General features: G+C 40.0%; 1 pseudogene across 1 annotated transcript; it reads left to right on the top strand.

Annotated features, from left to right (window-relative positions):
* Positions 1-17,552: 17,552 nt before the first annotated feature.
* Positions 17,553-18,034, top strand: LOC308614482 (transcription factor BTF3-like; annotated as a pseudogene). Its single transcript has one exon. The product of its transcript is annotated as a transcription factor BTF3-like (transcript).
* The last annotated feature ends 513 nt before the right edge of the window (positions 18,035-18,547 follow it).

Here is an 18,547-nt window from a genome sequence, read left to right as displayed (position 1 = left end):
AGCTCCCAAAGCAGGGGGCCTGGATTCAATCCCTGGTCAGGGAACTAGATCCCACAGGCATGCCGCAACTAAGGAGCCCACAATCCGAAACTAAGGAGCCTGCCTGCTTCAACTAAGACCCGGTACAGCCAAATAAATAAATAAATAAATATTTTTTAAAAGAATAATGAATGTACTTCATCATTTTTGTATTCAGTACTAAAGATGTTATGGCTAAATTCTGAACTAGTTAATTTAATTGTGTTCTAAGTTAAGATAGAGAAGAACCCAGATAAATTTAAATTTGCCTGTTCATTTGAGTCCAGAAAAACAAGAGAACAATCCTTGCTTAAGATACCAGCTTGGAGAGATTTGCTCCTGTTAGAAATGTTCCCACTTTCTTGCTACTTAATGCACTCAAATGATCTCATTTTATGTTCAGATCATTACTTAAATATATTTTAATAGGATATCTGAAAATGTGGTAGCACAATGTCAACTATCTCTAACAGATTCAGATGAAGAGGTGGTACATGAAAGGGATAAGAACATTTAGGTTAAAGAAACCAGAGCATTAGGAATTCCCTGGTGGCCCAGTTGTTAGAACTCTGTGCTTCCATTGCAGGGAGCATGGGGTTGATCCCTGGTCAGGGAACTAAGATCCTGCAAGTTGCTGTGGTGTGGCCAAAAAAACCCCAAAGTATCAATTTTCACCATAAAAACAGTCATATTGACTTAGCCAGACATTATATAATGGCTGATGCATTTTGCAACTCAAGTGTTGTGTCAATATTAACATATACTACTACTGCTGAGGAATGGTAAGAGTCAGGAATACTGACTTGGAAAGCCTATAGCTTTCTTCAGAAACCACATAGGAGGTAAGAGTACCTACTGCACAGAGCTAAAGAATTAATCGTCAAAAGCCACACATGTTCAGTATCTTAGAGATAATATCACAAAGCAACCCTTTCCATGAGTATATACAGACAGAAGCATGAATGCTGCACTTCTACTGCTTGGTGATGTTATTTCTGATACTATATAGTACTATCTCTTCTCTTAGTACCTCAGATTTCCTAAAGTGGGAACATATTTCTTCAATCAGCTGCCTGTTACTTTGGCAGTTTATAAGATAGAGAAACTTGATTACAGTGGTGCCATCTTATCCACGGTTCATTTTCCATGGTTTCTGGTACCTGAGGTCTGAAAACATTAAATTGAAAGTTCCGGAAATAAATGAGTCAGAAGTTTTAAATTGTTTACCGTTCTGAGTAGTGTTGATGAAATCTCATGCTGTCCTGCTCTCTCCTGCTTGGTCATGAATTATCCCTTTGTCCAGCATGCCCCACCCGTCAGTCACTTAGTAGCCGCCTTGGTTACTAGATCAGCTATCAAGTTATCACAGTGCTTGTGTTCAAGTAGCCCTTGGTTTACTTTTTTTTTTTTTTTGGAGTATAGTTGATTTACAATGTTGTGTTAGTTTCAGGTGTACAGCAAAGTGAATCAGTTATAAGTAAACAGATATCCACTCTTTTTTTAGATTCTTTTTCCATATAGGCCATTACAGAGTATTGAGTAGAGTTCCCTGTCCTATACAGCAGGTTCTTACTAGTTATCTATTTTATATATGGTAGTGTGTATATGTCAATCTCAGTCTCCAATTTATCCCTCCTTCTCCTTATCCCCTGGTAACCATAAGTTTGTTTTCTACATCTGTGACTCTACTTCTGTTTTGTAAATAAGTTCATTTGTACCCCTTTTTTTAGATTCCACATATAAGCAATATCATATGATATTTGTCTTTCTGTGTCTGACTTACTTCACTCAGTATGACAATCTCTAGGTCCATCCATGTTGCTGCAAATGGCATTATTTCATTCTTTTTAACAGCCAAGTAATATTCCATTGAATATATGTACCACATCTTCTTTATCCATTCCTCTGTTGATGGACATTTAGGTTACTTCCATGTCCTGGCTATTGTATTGAAAACAGTGCTGCAATGAACATTGGGGTGCATGTATCTTTTCGAATTATGGTTTTCTCTGGGTACATGTCTACGAGTAGGATTGCTGGGTCATATGGTAGTTTTATTTTTAGTTTTTTAAGGACCCTCCATACTGTTCTCCATAGTGGCTGTATCAATTTACATTCCCACCAACAGTGCAAGAGGTTTCCCTTTTCTCCACACCCTCTCCAGCATTTATTGTTTATAGATTTTTTGAAGGTGGCCATTCTGACTGGTGTGAGATGATACCTCACTGTAGTTTTGATTTGCATTTCTCTTATAATTAGTGATGTTTAACATCTTTTCATGTGCTTTTTGGCCCCAAAGTGCAAGAGTAGTGACGCTGGCAATTAGGATACGCCAAAGAGAAGCTGTTAGGCGCTTCCTTTAAGTGAAAGGGGGAAAGTTCTCTACTTAATAAGGGAAGAAAAAACATCATATGCTGAAGTTGTTAAGATCTAAGGTAAGAACAAATCTTCTATCTGTGAAATTGTGAAAAAGGAAAAAGAAATTTGTGCTAGTTTTGCTATCACACCTCAAACTGCAAAAGTTACACCCACAATGTGTGATAAATGCTTAGTTAAGATGAAAAAGGCATTAAATTTGTACAATAATATTGAGAGAGAGACCACATGACTTTTATTACATTGTATTATTATAATTGCTCTATTTTATTATTAGTTATTGTTGTTAATCTCTTACTGTGCCTACTTTATAAATTAAACTTTATCACAAGTATGTATGTATAGGAAAAAACATAGTATATATAAGGTTCAGTACTATCCGTGGTTTCAGGCATCCACTGGGGGTCTTGGAATGTATCCCCCATGGAGAAGTGGGGAGTACTGTAGAAAGTACTTAGGATAAGTTGAACTAATTAAGCTGGGGTGTGTCTTACTAGGGAGGAGGCACTAGAATGGAGCCTTTGGAAACAGTTCATGTGGTAGACAGGCATACAATGAGAGACTGGGATCAAACTGGTGTGGAAGATGTGGGGATGGCACCCCACATCCCATCTTCAAGGTAAGACTTTCTGCCCAGCTGCAGGGAGTGCAATGAGCTGGCAGCCTCCGGCTGGCACCTACTTCCATGTCTGCCTCAGCTACAGAGAGCCACTTTACCCAAGATCACCCCTTCCTCGGTGATCTAGTGAATCTAGTTAATAAATGATGAGCGAGTACAAAGGCAGGATCATCTCGGTCAAATGTGGGACACTCTGACAGGCATTCCTCACTCTAGAGCTCCCTGTTGGGTTGACTGAAGTTCTGTAAAGCCTGAATTGGAGTTTGACTTCCCCTTTTTCCCAACCCTGCCTTCTCCCCCTTCCTTTCATAGATGTTGATCCCTTGAACCCAAAACTCCATCTCAGTATTTACTTCTAGAGGACCCAACCTCAGATGCTAGTGATCCACAGATGCAGAAAGAGGAGATGGCAGAACTTGCACATTTTGGCGCTAGTCACTCCATGGCTCTTCTTACTTTTGTTGCTTTTCTGTTGCTAAAGGCCATGTTTTAATTCTGTCTACTTTTTCTCATTCTATCAGTCAGAGTTCTACCAGGAAACAGATGGGTATTCCATTTTGAGGGAGGCACTCTTCAATGACTGAGGAGTTTCTAATGGACTATTAACAAAGGTGTGGGCAGGGTTAAGGAAGACCAGCAGGGGATGTAACACCTCCAGGCAAAGAGTAACCACAGCCTGGAGAGAACTCTAGGAAAGGACTGCCCAAGAGAAACTTGAAGCCTTCAGGGAATTCCCTGGTGGTCCAGTGGTTAGGACTCCGCGCTCCCACTGCAGGGGGCATGGCCCTGGTTAGGAAACTAAGATCCCACAAGCTGTGCAGGTAGCCAAAAAAAAAAAAAAAAAAAATTCCTTAAAACTAATCCAGAACATAAAAAAATAAAGTTTCCAAATTCTTAAAAAAAAAAAAAAAAAGAAAAAGAAACTTGAAGCCTTCAGTAAAGGGACTCAGTCAAGAGAATATCACTCTTTTTTCTGATCTCCTGACTGTACCTCCCTGGTATTGTACCATACCCAGTCAGATGCCAGAGAATAAGGGAACCCTTCAAAGCAGTTCTAAAGGTCTGTGCTCTAGGGACACAGAGCAAAGTGGCAAAGAGTGGACCAAGAGGAGCAGAAAGAGAACACCCCACACATTGTCTTTATTCCTTTACTCTGTGTTTTTGAATAATATTATGCAATATCCTCTGTATCTAAGATGGTATGTGTGTGATATTTGTTGATCAGGGGACTGAACTGATGAGTCTCATCAGTGGGTAGGAAAGGAATTTAATGTTTGTTGAGTACCAACTTTGTATCAGTGAGCTTAATATTTCACATGCAAATCCCATCTTCCAGGATAGGTATTATTTATTGAATGCCCATGTTGTGTCAGACACTATTCTAGGAGCTAGAGGTGAAAGTGTGCGGACAAAGTCCTGCACTCATGGACTTTGTATGCTAGTGAAGGGAGACAGAGAACAAACAAGCAAATAAATGAACAAGAGGACTGCAGTGATAAGTTATGGAAAAGTCATCATCTGCTTAGATAACGCTGTCAGGAAAGGCATCTCTGGACAGCGACATTTGATTTAAGATTGGGGAGTAGGAAAGCAGAACATTCTGGGCAGAGGGAAGAATTCAGGAGAAAGTCGTATTTCATTGTCTGAAGTTTGATTACCAAAGATTTAAAGACAAAAATGAAAGAGACATATTGAATGCATTCTAGTATGTCAGAAACAAGGCTCTAAGGTGGAAACTAACTTGGCATATGTAAACAAGAAACACAGAGGCAGGTGAAGAGTGGTCAGAGATGAAGTAGAAGACAGACAGAGGTCCAATCATGTAGGGACTTTTGGCTGTGGAAATGAATGTGAGCTTTATTCTAAGTGTAGTGGGAAGCCATAGGAAGTTTTGAGGAAGAGAATGATGTTATTTGTGTTTTTTATCATATAACTTCACTTTTTTGCTTTATTAACTCATTATTCAGGTCTCTTAGGTTAAATCACTTAATGAATACATCACTCAACTTTTTATTGAATGAATAAATGAATACATTCATGATGAATAAATGAATCGATTTCTTTTCAAGGGCAAGATTCTTCATGCCCCATTACTAAACAAAGTTCTGTCTTCAGCTGTGTAGCTCAACGGCTTCTCTTTCTCTCATTTCAAAAAGAGAGTCAAGTAATCCTTTTGATTAAATTTTCTCTTTGGTAAAAAAGTTTTTTTGAGAAAAAGAATTGGATCTCCTATTTATCTTTGTCATTGGGTTGATATTAGTAGCAACAGTAAAAGTCTAAATATCCAGAAAGCAAAGCTATGAAAAGCCTTTGGATGCCCAGATAGTATAGAGGATGCTTGACAAGTTGCAATAGATGAGTATGTTAATGAGCAACGGTATGAAAATATTTAGTATTCTACTAATTTCCAATCATCAATAGCCTGAATGTCTTTTAAGAACCTATATAGGGCTTCCCTGGTGGCGCAGTGGTTGAGAGTCCGCCTGCCAATGCAGGGGACACGGGTTCGTGCCCTGGTACGGGAAGATCCCACATGCCGTGGAGTGGCTGGGCCCGTGAGCCATGGCCGCTGAGCCTGCGCATCCAGAGCCTGTGCTCCGCAGCGGGAGAGGCCACAACAGTGAGAGGCCCGCGTACAGCAAAAAAAAAAAAAAAAAAAGAACCTATATGGGCCAATTTTATGTACCCTTACACCATCTCCTCCAAAATCATCCTCCTTCACTCTCTGCTGCCATCCTCTCCCCATTTATGTACTCTTTCCTTCTTGCCTATTTTAGTGCCCATGTCCCTAAGAACGTCATGAGCTCAAGTTTCTTTAAGAAAAAAAAATAGGGAATTCCCTAGAGGTCCAGTGGTTAGGATTCCACGCTCTCACTGTTGCGGGCCTGCGTTCAGTGCCTGGTCAGGGAACTAAGATCCTGCAAGCTGCATGACACAGCCAAAAAATAAAATAAAATAAAATAAAATAAAGTAACTCACAAAAAATCAGCAACTTCATGTTTATGCTTCCCCCAAATAATTAAATTTTAAAAGAAATTATAGAATAAAATTTCTACATAGGAATGAATAGACAGATTCTTTATGATTATTATTTATTATTTACTTTATCCACTTCTTTCAAAGATGTATAGAATAATGGGCCTGATGCTATAATTTTCCTTATTATTTCTCTCCTCCTTCTTCCAGATTCTCTAGGACATAGAAATAAATGCCCCCTCTGCTAGGACTTGGCAAACTACTTAGTCTCTTGAAGCCTCAAAGTTTTTGTTCATGGAATGAGAGACTTGCACTAAGGACTTTCACAAGTCTTTCCAGTTCACATGACTCCTGCCATCAGAACATCAGATTGGATTTAGTGAAACTTCTGTTAATGAGCAGGCCACACTTGATTTCTAAAACTCAATTATCACAGATTAAAAATAAATAAATAAAGGAGACATATAGATGCACCCCACTATGGTAGATACAAGGGGATGTGAAAATACCATTAAATAGCAATGTACAATAAAATATGCATTCATTCTCTCATTTAGCAAATAGCTTTTGAGTGCTTGCTATGCACCAGGCACGTAGAACACATGGGGAACAAGGAAGACAGTGCCTTGTCCCCAGGGAGATTATAATCCATGCGGAAAGACAAAAAAGACAACTGAATTCAAGAATATGAAGGAGATATTCAGGATAGTTGATCAATTCATTGGGAAGTGAGGGAGAAGGAAAAGGAAAGGATGACTCTCAATTTCCTAGTTGGACAACTGAGAGAGAACATGGTAGTGCCACTTACCGAGTCAGGAACACAGCAGAGGAGCAGGTTTGGAAGAGAGGAAGAAGACAATCTGTTTGGTTTAGGACGTGCTGAGTGAATAAAAGTAAAACAATGCAAATTATTTGCAGAAAAAAATAAAAATTCAATGGTCTTGGAAAATTGTAGGTAAGCCTGTTTTCAGAAGGCTTACTTTTTATTTTTAAATTAGTTTAAGATCTTCAGAAAAGCTGCAAATATAGAATTACTGTATACCCTTCACTTAGCTTCCCCTAATGTCAACATCTAATATAACTGTATTACAATGATCAAAAATATGAAATTAACATTAGCACAAAACATTAAACTATAGACTTTATTGGGATTTCCTTTTTTTTTGTCCAGGGATCAAATCTAGTATACTACATGGTATTTAGTTGTCATGTCTCCTCAATCTTCTATGACAATCTTCTGTGACAGTCTCTTATTCTTTCCTTGCCTTTCATGACCTGGACACTTTCAAATATCCCTAGTTTGAGTTTGTCTGATGCTTTCTCATGTTTAGACCGTGGTTGTAGATTTGGGGGGAAGAATATCACAGAGTAGTGTGCCCTTCTCATCACAGTCTATCAGAGGGCACACATAATATCAATCTGTCTAGTATTGTTAACCCTGATTATTTGGATAAGGTGGTATCTACCAGGTGTCTCCAATGTAAAGTTACTGTTTTTCTCTTCCATACTCTATTCATTTGAAGGGAGTTACTAAGTCTAGCCTACTTTCAAGAGAGGGGAATTTAGCTTTACCTCCTGGAGGGAGGAGTATCAAAGAACTCAACAGTAAGTTCAACAGTAAGAACCTCATTATCTACAATATATTTACTTATATGTTTGACCCTAGTATATATGCAAAGTAGTTAAAATTAGTAATCCATACCCTGTGATAAATGAATTTACCAATCAGGCTTAGATGTTTGTGTACAAGTCTTTTTGTCTATGGCCTTACAGTATCTAATCAAAACACTTTTTTCAAAGTTATTTAGGTGAGCTCCTTTCTTCCCCATCCCCATCAGTATGGTTATGTTATACATTTTCAATACAGTTAGATTTATTTGCCATAGCCTACATTCCATCTTGGGCTCCGCTGCCATTCAAGCTGATTTTTAAAAATTTGCATGCAGTAAAATTAATTATTTGTGGCATACTGTTCTATGGGTTTTGACAAATGCATAGTCATGTATCCACTACCACTGTACCATACAGAACAGTTCAAAATCATTTTAAAGTTAACATTTAAGCCAAAAACTTATCTTATCTGAATTATGTGGAGAATTCTTTTTTTATTATTTTTAAATTTTATTTATTTTTGGCCATGCCAAGTGGCTTCTGGGATCTTAGTTCCCTGGCCAGGGATTGAACCCACACCCTTGGCAGTGAAAGTGTGGAGTCCTAACCACTGGACCACCCGGGAATTCCCTATGTGTAGAATTCTTAACTTTACCAATTCCGTTCATGAGGCTTATTAATCTTTTAGCAAACTAGAAAGATACTGAAACATATAAGACCATTGAAAGCAAAATAAATATCTTTTAATCTTTGCAAAACAAAACTCCAATAAAGGTTACCTTTGAGACTTTCTACAAGTTCAAAGTTAAGAATGCTTAAACAGATGTATCCCTTGTGACTTTTTTTCTTTAGTCAGGGATTAAATCGATTACACAAATCTGACACTGAGTATACAAAAAGAAATGCAGAATCAAAATGAATTATAAGACTCATCAAATTTAATTAAAATACATTTGAAAACAAAGTAACTGAATTTTAAAATATTGTTTCTCACGGAAGTAATTTCCATGACCCATTCTAGCTCAGATACACTGCCAAACAACCTCACCTGCTTTTACATAACTGTCCTTCAACTAGGCTTGTCTCCTGATGAAGTGGTGGCATAAAGTTGCAAGAGGGAAGCAAGAGAGAAACAACAGGAGGGTTAAGAAGTGGGGGATGGGACTTCCCTGGTGGCACAGTGGTTAAGAACCTGCCAGCCAATGAAGGGGACACGGGTTTGAGCCCTGGTCCGGGAAGATCCCACATGCAGCAGAGCAACTAAGCCCATGAGCCACAACTACTGAGCCTGCACTCTAGAGCCTGCGAGCCACAACTACTGAGCCCACGAGCCACAACTACTGAAGCCCTCGTGCCTAGAGCCTGTGCTCCTCAACAAGAGAAGCTACCACAATGAGAAGCCTGCGCACCGCAATGAAGAGTAGCCCCCGCTCGCCGCAACTAGAGAAAAGCCCGCGCGCAGCAACGAAGACCGAACGCGGCCAAAAATAAAGTAAATAAATTAAAAAAAAGAAGTGGGGGAAAAGCAGAAGCGTCAGTCTCTGCAGCTTCAGGTGAGGGCTGAATGAGGTGAGGTGGGTGTAGCCTGGCTCTGGGCCATGAATACTGGCCTCACCTGCCCAGTGACCTCATGGAGCAGAAGGACTAGAGATGGAATGGATCCAACAGGCGGTACCCTAATTCAAGCACACGTCTATTCTTCTACTAAGTCTGTATCTACAGGATAACACTAAATGACTCACCTCACGCAAGCCTACTATTTAGTTTAAAAAACAACAGCACGGGGCTTCCCTGGTGGCGCAGTGGTTGAGGGTCCGCCTGCCGATGCAGGGGACACGGGTTCGTGCCCTGGTCTGGGAAGATCCCACGTGCTGCAGAACGGCTGGGCCCGTGAGCCATGGCTGCTGAACCTGCGTGTCCGGAGCCTGTGCTCCGCAGCGGGAGAGGCCATGGCAGTGAGAGGCCCACATACCGAAAAAAAAAAAACAGCACAGACTTACCTTGTGGTCCAGTGGTTAGGACTCTGAGCTCCCACTGCAGGGAGCACAGGTTCGATCCCTAGTTGGGGATCCTGCAAGCTGTGTGGCCAAAAAAATAAAGAATGAACAAGAACAAGAACAAGAACAATCACAAAAATGTACAGTCTAACCTCAAGAATAAGCAGATGGTACCATTTTAACTTATCAAACTCTATTAACAATGTACAGCTGCTGATGAAGACAACAAGAAACCATTTGAGAAGGTTCTTTCCAAGATTTTGCCCACCAACCAGAATTAATCCACTAAATCCACTACAATTCTACTACTAAATATACCCATCCTTTTAGCCTCAGCAGTCACCATGACTTGAGCTCACCTTAGCTTCATAGAAAGCAATCACATAACAAATGCCTCAAACATTTGTTTTGTTTTTGTTTTTTTGTTTTTTGCGGTACGCGGGCCTCTCACTGTTGTGGCCTCTCCCGTTGCGGAGCACAGGCTTCGTACGCGCAAGCCCAGCGGCCATGGCTCACGGGCCCAGCCATTCCGCGGCACGTGGGACCTTCCCAGACCGGGGCACGAACCCGCGCCCCCTACATCAGCAGGCAGACTCTCAACCACTGCGCCACCAGGGAAGCCCTCAAACATTTTGTTTTACTATCACCTTAAAAGTTTATTTTACATTACCTAAAGACAAAATATTTTCAAACACTGTTTACCATCTATGATTTATATGTCTACATTTTTCATTACAGCAGGATTTCACAGAACAACCTTCTTAAGTATATGTTTCCTCCACCAAATAATATTTTACTTTACATCAAATCAATAGGATCCAGGGCAATTTTTACTGATTTATAAAGCTTTTGTGGGGCAAGCTTGCTAGTTGAGGTCCCAGAAATATGTGGCATGATGTCATCCAGGCCAGTGAGTCTGAGAAGCCTGATAACTTGTGATTTTTTCCTGGATCATGTGGGATTACGTTTTGTTTGTTTCTTTATCTCCTACAATGTGATGAAAGAGATACTGGGAATTCATCTTCACATGTAACTCTATTTTGGAAGTTTCTGGAATTATTTGAATGTTGTGATTATTATGGTTGGTTTAGAATGACAAATTTTCTTTCTAGTTATAAAATTTAAAAGCATGTTAATTATGTCCCTGTTCACTTCACAACATTGTACATCTTGATACCTCTGAAGGAAACTCCAAAGGGTCTCCACTATTATATCAACTTTACTGTTCTTAATAATTGTTTCATTCTACATGAGTTACCCCTCTGGACTAACCAGTCTTCTATAACTGGAGGAACATCTGATATCAACTCTCAATCAACTTCATTAACAATAAGAATAATTGAGTAATAGATATTTGTATTTGGAACATATGAGATCCTGGGAAATAATTGCCATCACTTTTCTAGGGACATTTTTCTTGAACTTATATTAAAATGAATTTATATTCCTTTACACATGTGTGAACTGATGGCAAAAAGAACTATCTTGAAAGTAATTTTGGGGGCAAGCAAAATTTGGCTGGGATATTAAGTTTCTTGCAAATAACCACAAAAGTAAAAATTCACTTTACAACCATTAGGTACTATGACTAACCTTGACTCTATTTTAACTTCTAATATTTTCAAGATCTCATACCTATGCCATCTTAAATATCTCTTTTTTCTATTTTTTCTTTTATTCTTGCCATCTAAAATATCTCATTCCCAAAGGCAGCAGTGCAGAAATTTTGCACCTTTGCACATTTCAGCATTAGAAGCCCTTGTGACCCTTGAACTTTTAAGCATGTGCATTTTTAGAAACAACATTATGGGAGACCATGACATTGTCACTAATGTAACTATGAGGTGTATGATTCTGTGTCTCAGCTGGACAAGACAAAGTGCAAAGATATCCCTCTGAACTCTTGGGAGAGTAATGAATCACTCTACAAATGTCTTCTGTTTGATTATCATTCTTCCTGGCCTTTATCCCTCCTCTTACCCTCACCCCACTTCCTCCTTCAATAAAGTACAACTTTGGCTTTGTGACTCACTCACTGGTAACCTTGATATGAATCTAGAATTCAAGACCAAATGTCATTTCTCACTACAGTTGGGTGATTAAAATTCAAAAAAGGGTTTTTGTTTGTGTGTTTATAAAGGATTTTTTAAAAGAATAGCAGCTAACCCGTGGCTACACCATCTGGAATATGAGGTATCCAAGGCCTCAGTGATGGGAGAAAAGAGCTGGAGAACTACATTCGTTGCTGTTAAAGACCAGGTCTGGAAGTGGTTTATATTATTCCTATTTACATTTTTTTGGCTAGAACTAAGTACATGGCTCCACCTAAAGGCAAGTGGGAGGAGGGGGGTAAAATTTCATCTACCTGTCTGCTCAGGAATAATGATTACACAGCATTGCCTCTGACAGAGAGAGAGAGAGAGCTTCTCACACACCAAAGTTCCTCAACAGGGACATGGACTGCTGGGTGATAACCTTACAGAGTCTGAATTCTGCCAGGCTCATGAAGCTTTCTTTACCATTCGCAAGGGGCAGTTTTTACTATCCTGGCCCCCTCTCACTTGACTATTTTTCTAATGTGTACTAATTTTTCTTTTTTTTTTTTTTTTTTTTTTTTTTGTGTGGTACGCGGGCCTCTCACTGTTGTGGCCTCTCCCGTTGCGGAGCACAGGCTCCGGACACACAGGCTCAGTGGCCATGGCTCACGGGCCCAGCCACTCCGCGGCATGTGGGATCTTCCCGGACCAGGGCACGAACCTGTGTCCCCTGCATTGGCAGGCGGACTCTCAACCACTGCGCCACCAGGGAAGCCCTAATTTTTCATTTTATTTTCAATTGAAAATATGGGTCAGAGGTTAAAAACCATTCATTCAAACCTACAGAAACAAGGAAAATACTGAGGGAACAAACTGAAATCATAAAGATTTGTGATGGGGGCCTCCCTGGTGGCGCAGTGGTTGAGAGTCCGCCTGCCGATGCAGGGGATACGGGTTCGTGCCCCGGTCTGGGAGGATCCCATATGCCGCGGAGCGGCTGGGCCCGTGAGCCATGGCCGCTGGGCCTGCGCATCCGGAGCCTGTGCTCCGCAACGGGAGAGGCCACAACAGTGAGAGGCCCGCGTACCACAAAAAAAAAAAAAAAAAAAAAAAGATTTGTGATGGATAAAGTAGTGTTCCCTTAAGCCCTCCAGCCCAGTGCCTACAATAGTTATGTTTACTTTATACTGTAGTCTACTAAGTGTGCAATAGCATATTATGTCTAAAAACAATGTACACCTTAACTAAAACTACTTTATTGCTAGAAAATGCTAACCATCATCTGAGCCTTCAGCAAGTCATAATCTTTTTGCTGGTAAAGGGTCTTATCTCAGTGTTGATGGCTGCTGACTGATCAGGGTGATGGTTGCTGAAGGCTGTGGGTGCCTGGAGCAATTTCTTAAAAATAAGAAAACAGTGAAGTTTGCTGCATCAAATGAATTTTCCTTAAGATGTCTCTGTAGTATGCAATGCTGTTTGATAGCATTTTACCCACAGTCGAACTTCCTTCAAAATTGGAGTCAATCCTCTCAAACTGTGCTGCTGCTTAATCAACTAAGTTTATGTAATATTCTAAGTCTTTTGTTGTCATTTCAACAATCTTCACAGCATCTTTGCCAGGAATAGACTCCATCTCAAGAAATCAATTTTTTTGCTCATCCATAAGAACCAAGACCTCATCCATTCAAGTTCTATCATGAGATTGCAGCAATTCAATCACATCTTCAGGCTCCACTTCTAATTCTAGTTCTCGAGCTGTTTCCACTACATCTGCAGTGACTTCTTCCACTGAAGTCTTCAACCCCTCACAGTCACCCATGAGGGTTGGAATCAACTTCTTCCACACTCCTGTTAAGGTTGATATTTTGATGTCTTCCCGTGAGTCACGCATATTCTTAATGGCATCTAGAACGGTGAAGGTTTTCAATTTATTTTGCCCAGATTTATCAAAGGAATCACTATCTATGGCAGTTATGGCCTTACTAAATGTATTTCTTAAATAATAAGACTCGATGGGAAATTCCCTGGCAGTCCAGTGGTTAGGGCTCTGCTCTTTCACTGTCGAGGGCCCAAGTTCAATCCCTGGTGGGGGAACTAAGATCCCACAAGCTGCGCTGTGCAGCCAAAAAAAAAAAAAAGTTGAAGTTACCCCTTTTTTGGTGGGGGGGGGCGTGCCATGTGGCATGTGGGATCTTAGTTCCCCGACCAGGGATCGAACCCCCGCCCCCTGCACTGGAAGTGCGGAGTCTTAAACACTGGACCACTAAGGAAGTCCCTGAAATCATCCCTTGATTCATGGGCTGCAGAATGGATGTTATGTTAGCAGGGATGAAAACAACATGAATTTCATCGTCCATCTCCATCAGAGCTCTTGGGTGATCAGGTGCATTTTCAAAGATCAGTAATATATTGAAAGGACTCTTTTTCTGAGCAGTAGGTCTCAACAATGGGCTTAAAATATTCAGTAAGCCATGTGGTAAACAGATGTGCTGTCATCCAGGCTGTGTAGTTCCATTTATAGAGCACAGGCAGAGTGGATTTAGCATAATTCTTAAGGACCCTAGGATTTTCAGAATGGTAAATGAGTATTAGCGTCAAATTAAAGTCACCAACTGCATTAGCCCCTAACAAGAAAGTCAGCCTGTCCTTTGAATCTTTGAAGCCAGGTATTGAATTCTCCTCTCTACCTATGAAAGTCCTTGATAGCATCTTCTTCCAAGAGAAGGTTGTTTCATCTACACTGAAAATCTGTTGTTTAATGTAGCCACCTTCATTAATTATCCTAGCTAGATCTTCTAGTGCTTCTATATCAGCACTTGCTGCTTAACCCTGCATTTTGATGTTATGGAGACAGCTTCTTTCCTTAAACCACATGAACCAACTTCTGCTAGCTTCAAACTTTTTTCCTTCTTCACCTCTCTCAGCCTTCCTAGAATTGAAGAAAGTTAGGGCCTTGCTCTGGATTAGGCTTTGGCTTAAGGAAATGTTGTAGCAGGTTTGATCTTCTGTCCAGACCACTAAAACTCTCTCCATTACAACAGTCAGGCTGTTTTGCTTTCTTATCATTCTTGTGTTCCCTGGAGTAGCACTTTTAATTTCCTTCAAGAATTTTTCCTTTGCCTTCACAACTTGGCTAACTCTTTGCTGCCAAGAGACCTAGCTTTTGGCCTGTCTTGGCTTTTGACATGCCTTGCTCACAAAGCTTTTGATTTAAAGTGAGAGATGTGGGACTCTTCCTTTCACTTGAAGACTTAGAGACCATTGTAGGGCTATTAACTGGCCTAATTTCAATATTGTTGTGTCTCTGGGAATAGGAAGGTCTGAGAAGAAGGAGAGAGAGGGGAACGGCCAGCAGGTGGAGCAATCAGAACACACACATTTATTGGTTAAGTTCGCCATCTTAAATGGGCGTGGGTTCGTGGTGCCCCAAAACAATTACAATAGTAACATCAAAGATCACAGATCACAGATCACCACAACAAATATAATAATAATGAAAAAGTTTGAATTATTGTGAGAATTACCTAAACGTGACACAGAGACATGGAGTGTGCAAATGCTGTTGGAAAAATTGTTCCAATAGAATTACTTGACGCAGGATTGCCACAAACCTTCAATTTGTAAAAAACACAGTATCTGCAAAGCACAATTAAGCAAAGCACAATAAAATGAGGTATGCCTGTATATGTTATGCTTTATACATTGCAGTATTCAAGGCTCAAATTGTCCCAAATTTGGCCAATGTGAACTCCTTGAAGTTGACCCCTGTATCCACACAATCCCAGTGGTATTGATAGCATTCCTGCTTTCTGGCATAGCAAGAGGTATCAAGCTCATCTGGTACATTTCCTGCCCCAGATCTAGAATCAGCCATTTTTTTCAAGGAACCCTTCTTCCTTTTGTTGAGAAATGGTTTTTAGAGACTATGATCAGCACTGGGGATGCTCACTTCTACCAGACTGTCATTATTTCTATGCCCTCTCAGTAAATAAAACTAGGAAATATGGGAATTTCAGAAAGAAAAATAAATCATGCATTCATATGGATATTTCCAATTCAAGTGAAAAATTAAATCATCGATTATTATATTTTTATCTCTTTGCTTTCACACTGAAAATCTTGGTTTTAATGACATTAACATGATTACATATTTGATTATGCATATAAATAACATACATATAAAATGTATATTATGCGTAAAATAGTTTCAAAGCAACAATACTAGTATTACTACTAACAATAGAACTAATAGTACTAACAATAGAACTATCAATTGTGGGAATTCCCTGGTGGTCCAGTGGTTAGGGCTCCAAGCTTTCACTTGCATGCTTTCACTTGCACAAGCTGTGTGGTCAAAAAAAAAAACAAAGAACTATGAATTGCAACTAAATATTTCACTGTGGTTCTTTTTGCTCTTTAGGATATAACTCACCATGGAGCTACATTAAAAGTTTGAGTTTTAATGTCATTTGAAATAATTTTTTTTTTCTGTGTGGTTTATACTGTCAATTTTATATACTCCTAGGTTCATTTGTATCCATTTGTTTCAAGTTTGTAGGAGTTTTTTTTTCTTTTTGATTCAAGTTTTTTAATTATATGAAATGTTCACATGGTTCCAAAATCAAAACTATAAAACAAGGTGCAGTCAGAGAAGCTTTTAAAACACTTTTTGTCCCTCCTTTTCACAATAAAGGTGTTTTTTAAGGTTATGAAATTGGACTGAATTGTTCAAGAGAACCTGATACCAGAGGGAGATTCAACAGAGTGCATTGTTAGTAACAGTTACAGGGGGGAAATTACATGTTAATGAAATAAGCCTTATTCAAATCAGTAAACATATTATAGATCCAAAATAAATTTTACACAAAAATAAATTTTCTTGTCTTCCTGGTGAAGTGCCTTTCCTGATCTTTTCAGCTAGGATCCAATCAACTATGGGGTGAGGGAGGGGCTGCAGAGGGCAGTGTGGACAGAGACACAGAAGTCTCTACTTCAACAAGAGGAAAACAAAAGAGCTTCCTGCAAATTGGAAAAAAATTCCAAAGTTTCCTATATGCAAACAACTAAGTGGAAATACAGAAAAGGGAAAAATTCTTATTAAAAAGGATACCTGGGCTTCCCTGGTGGCGCAGTGGTTGAGAGTCCGCCTGCTAAAGCAGGGGACACGGGTTCGTGCCCTGGTCCGGGAAGATCCCACATGCCGCGGAGCGGTGGGCCCGTGAGCCATGGCCACTGAGCCTGCGTGTCCGGAGCCTGTGCTCCGCAACGGGAGAGGCCACAACAGTGAGAGGCCCGCGTACTGCAAAAAAAAAAAAAAAGGATACCTGCACAGAAACCCTGTGGCTAAACCTAATAAAAATGTGCAGGACCTGTATAAAAAAAGCTGTAAAATTTTACTAAAATACATGACAGAATAAATGGAGAGGCATACTAGTTTCTGTTTAGACAGATCAATATTCCAAAATTGTTGATTATTCCTAAATTATAAAGTCAGTGCAATCACAATCAAATTACAACTTTGGGGGGAACTTGAAAAGTGATTCTAAAGTTTTCATTAAAAATAAATATATATTTTGGGAAATTTGGAAAAGCATAATTGGGGGCACCCCATGTGTGTCCCTAATCCCAGCTGGTCTGCCTGAGACCCCCTGAGCGCCAGACCTGGTCCCCCCACAGGGCCCCATTTCCACTCCATCAAGATGAAAGAAACTGGGCTTCCCTGATGGCGCAGTGGTTGAACGTCCGCCTGCCGATGCGGGGGGCACGGGTTCGTGCCCCGGTCCGGGAGGATCCCACGTGCCGCGGAGCAGCTGGGCCCGTGAGTCATGGCCACTGGGCCTGCGCGCCCGGAGCCTGTGTTCCGCAGCGGGAGAGGCCCCAGCAGTGAGAGGCCCGCATACCACAAAAAAAAAAAAAAAGATGAAAGAAACTATCATGAACCAGAAGAAACTCACAGAACTGCAGGCACAAGTGAACACTGGGAAAGGAACTGCTCACAGAAAGAAGTTGGTTCACAGAACAGCTACAACAGATGATTGAAAACAAACAAACAAACAAACTTCTCCTTAAAGAACTTAAAGAAACTTAGGGGTAAACAACAACTCTGGTATTGAAAAGTTAATGTGATGCACATTAACAACCCTAAATTTCAAGCATCTCTGGCAGCCAACACTTTCACTGTTATTGGCCATGCTGAAACAAAGCAGCTGACAGAAATGTTACCTGGCATCTTAAACCAGCTCGGTGCAGACAGTCTGACTAGTTTAAAACAACTGGCTGAAGCGCTGCCAAAATAATCTGTGGATGGAAAAGCACTGCTTGCTACTGGAGAGGATGGTGATGATGAAATTCCAGATCTTACAGAGAATTTTGCTGAGGCTTTCAAGAAGGAGACAAACTGAATTGAGTCAACTTCTGAAGATGAAACTTGAAGTTACTGGGTGCTGCTATTTTATGTTAAGACTACTTTTTAAAACTTTGTCCCTGTGTCTGATAAAATATAGATTTCTAATATTTTAAAGCCCAAGCCCCTTGGACACTGCAGCTCTTTTCAGTTTTTGCTTATACACAATTCATTCTTTGCAGCTAATTAAGCTGTAGAAGCCTGGTAATAAAGTTTGAAACAAAAGTTAATAAAGTTCTTCACTTAGTTTTTAAAAAATGCATAATTGGGGGAGAATTTAGCATAGATAAAAGATAAATATTAAAACCTACTATAAAATAACGTTAAGTAATACAATACAGCACTCAGTTGAATAGACTAGTGTCCATAAATAGATCCAGGAACACATGGTAATTTGCTATATGAGTGCATTTCAATATAGGGAAGACAAAGGTTATCCAATCAATTATACTGGGACAAATAACAGAAACTTGGGCAAAAAAGAAGTTGATTCCTACCTTTTTTTTAACAA

The sequence above is a fragment of the Mesoplodon bidens genome, assembly GCF_964165515.1.
Source record: "Mesoplodon bidens genome assembly, chromosome: 3".
In the NCBI taxonomy this organism is placed as follows: domain Eukaryota; kingdom Metazoa; phylum Chordata; class Mammalia; order Artiodactyla; family Ziphiidae; genus Mesoplodon; species Mesoplodon bidens.
This window is presented reverse-complemented; position numbering and strand designations above follow the sequence as displayed.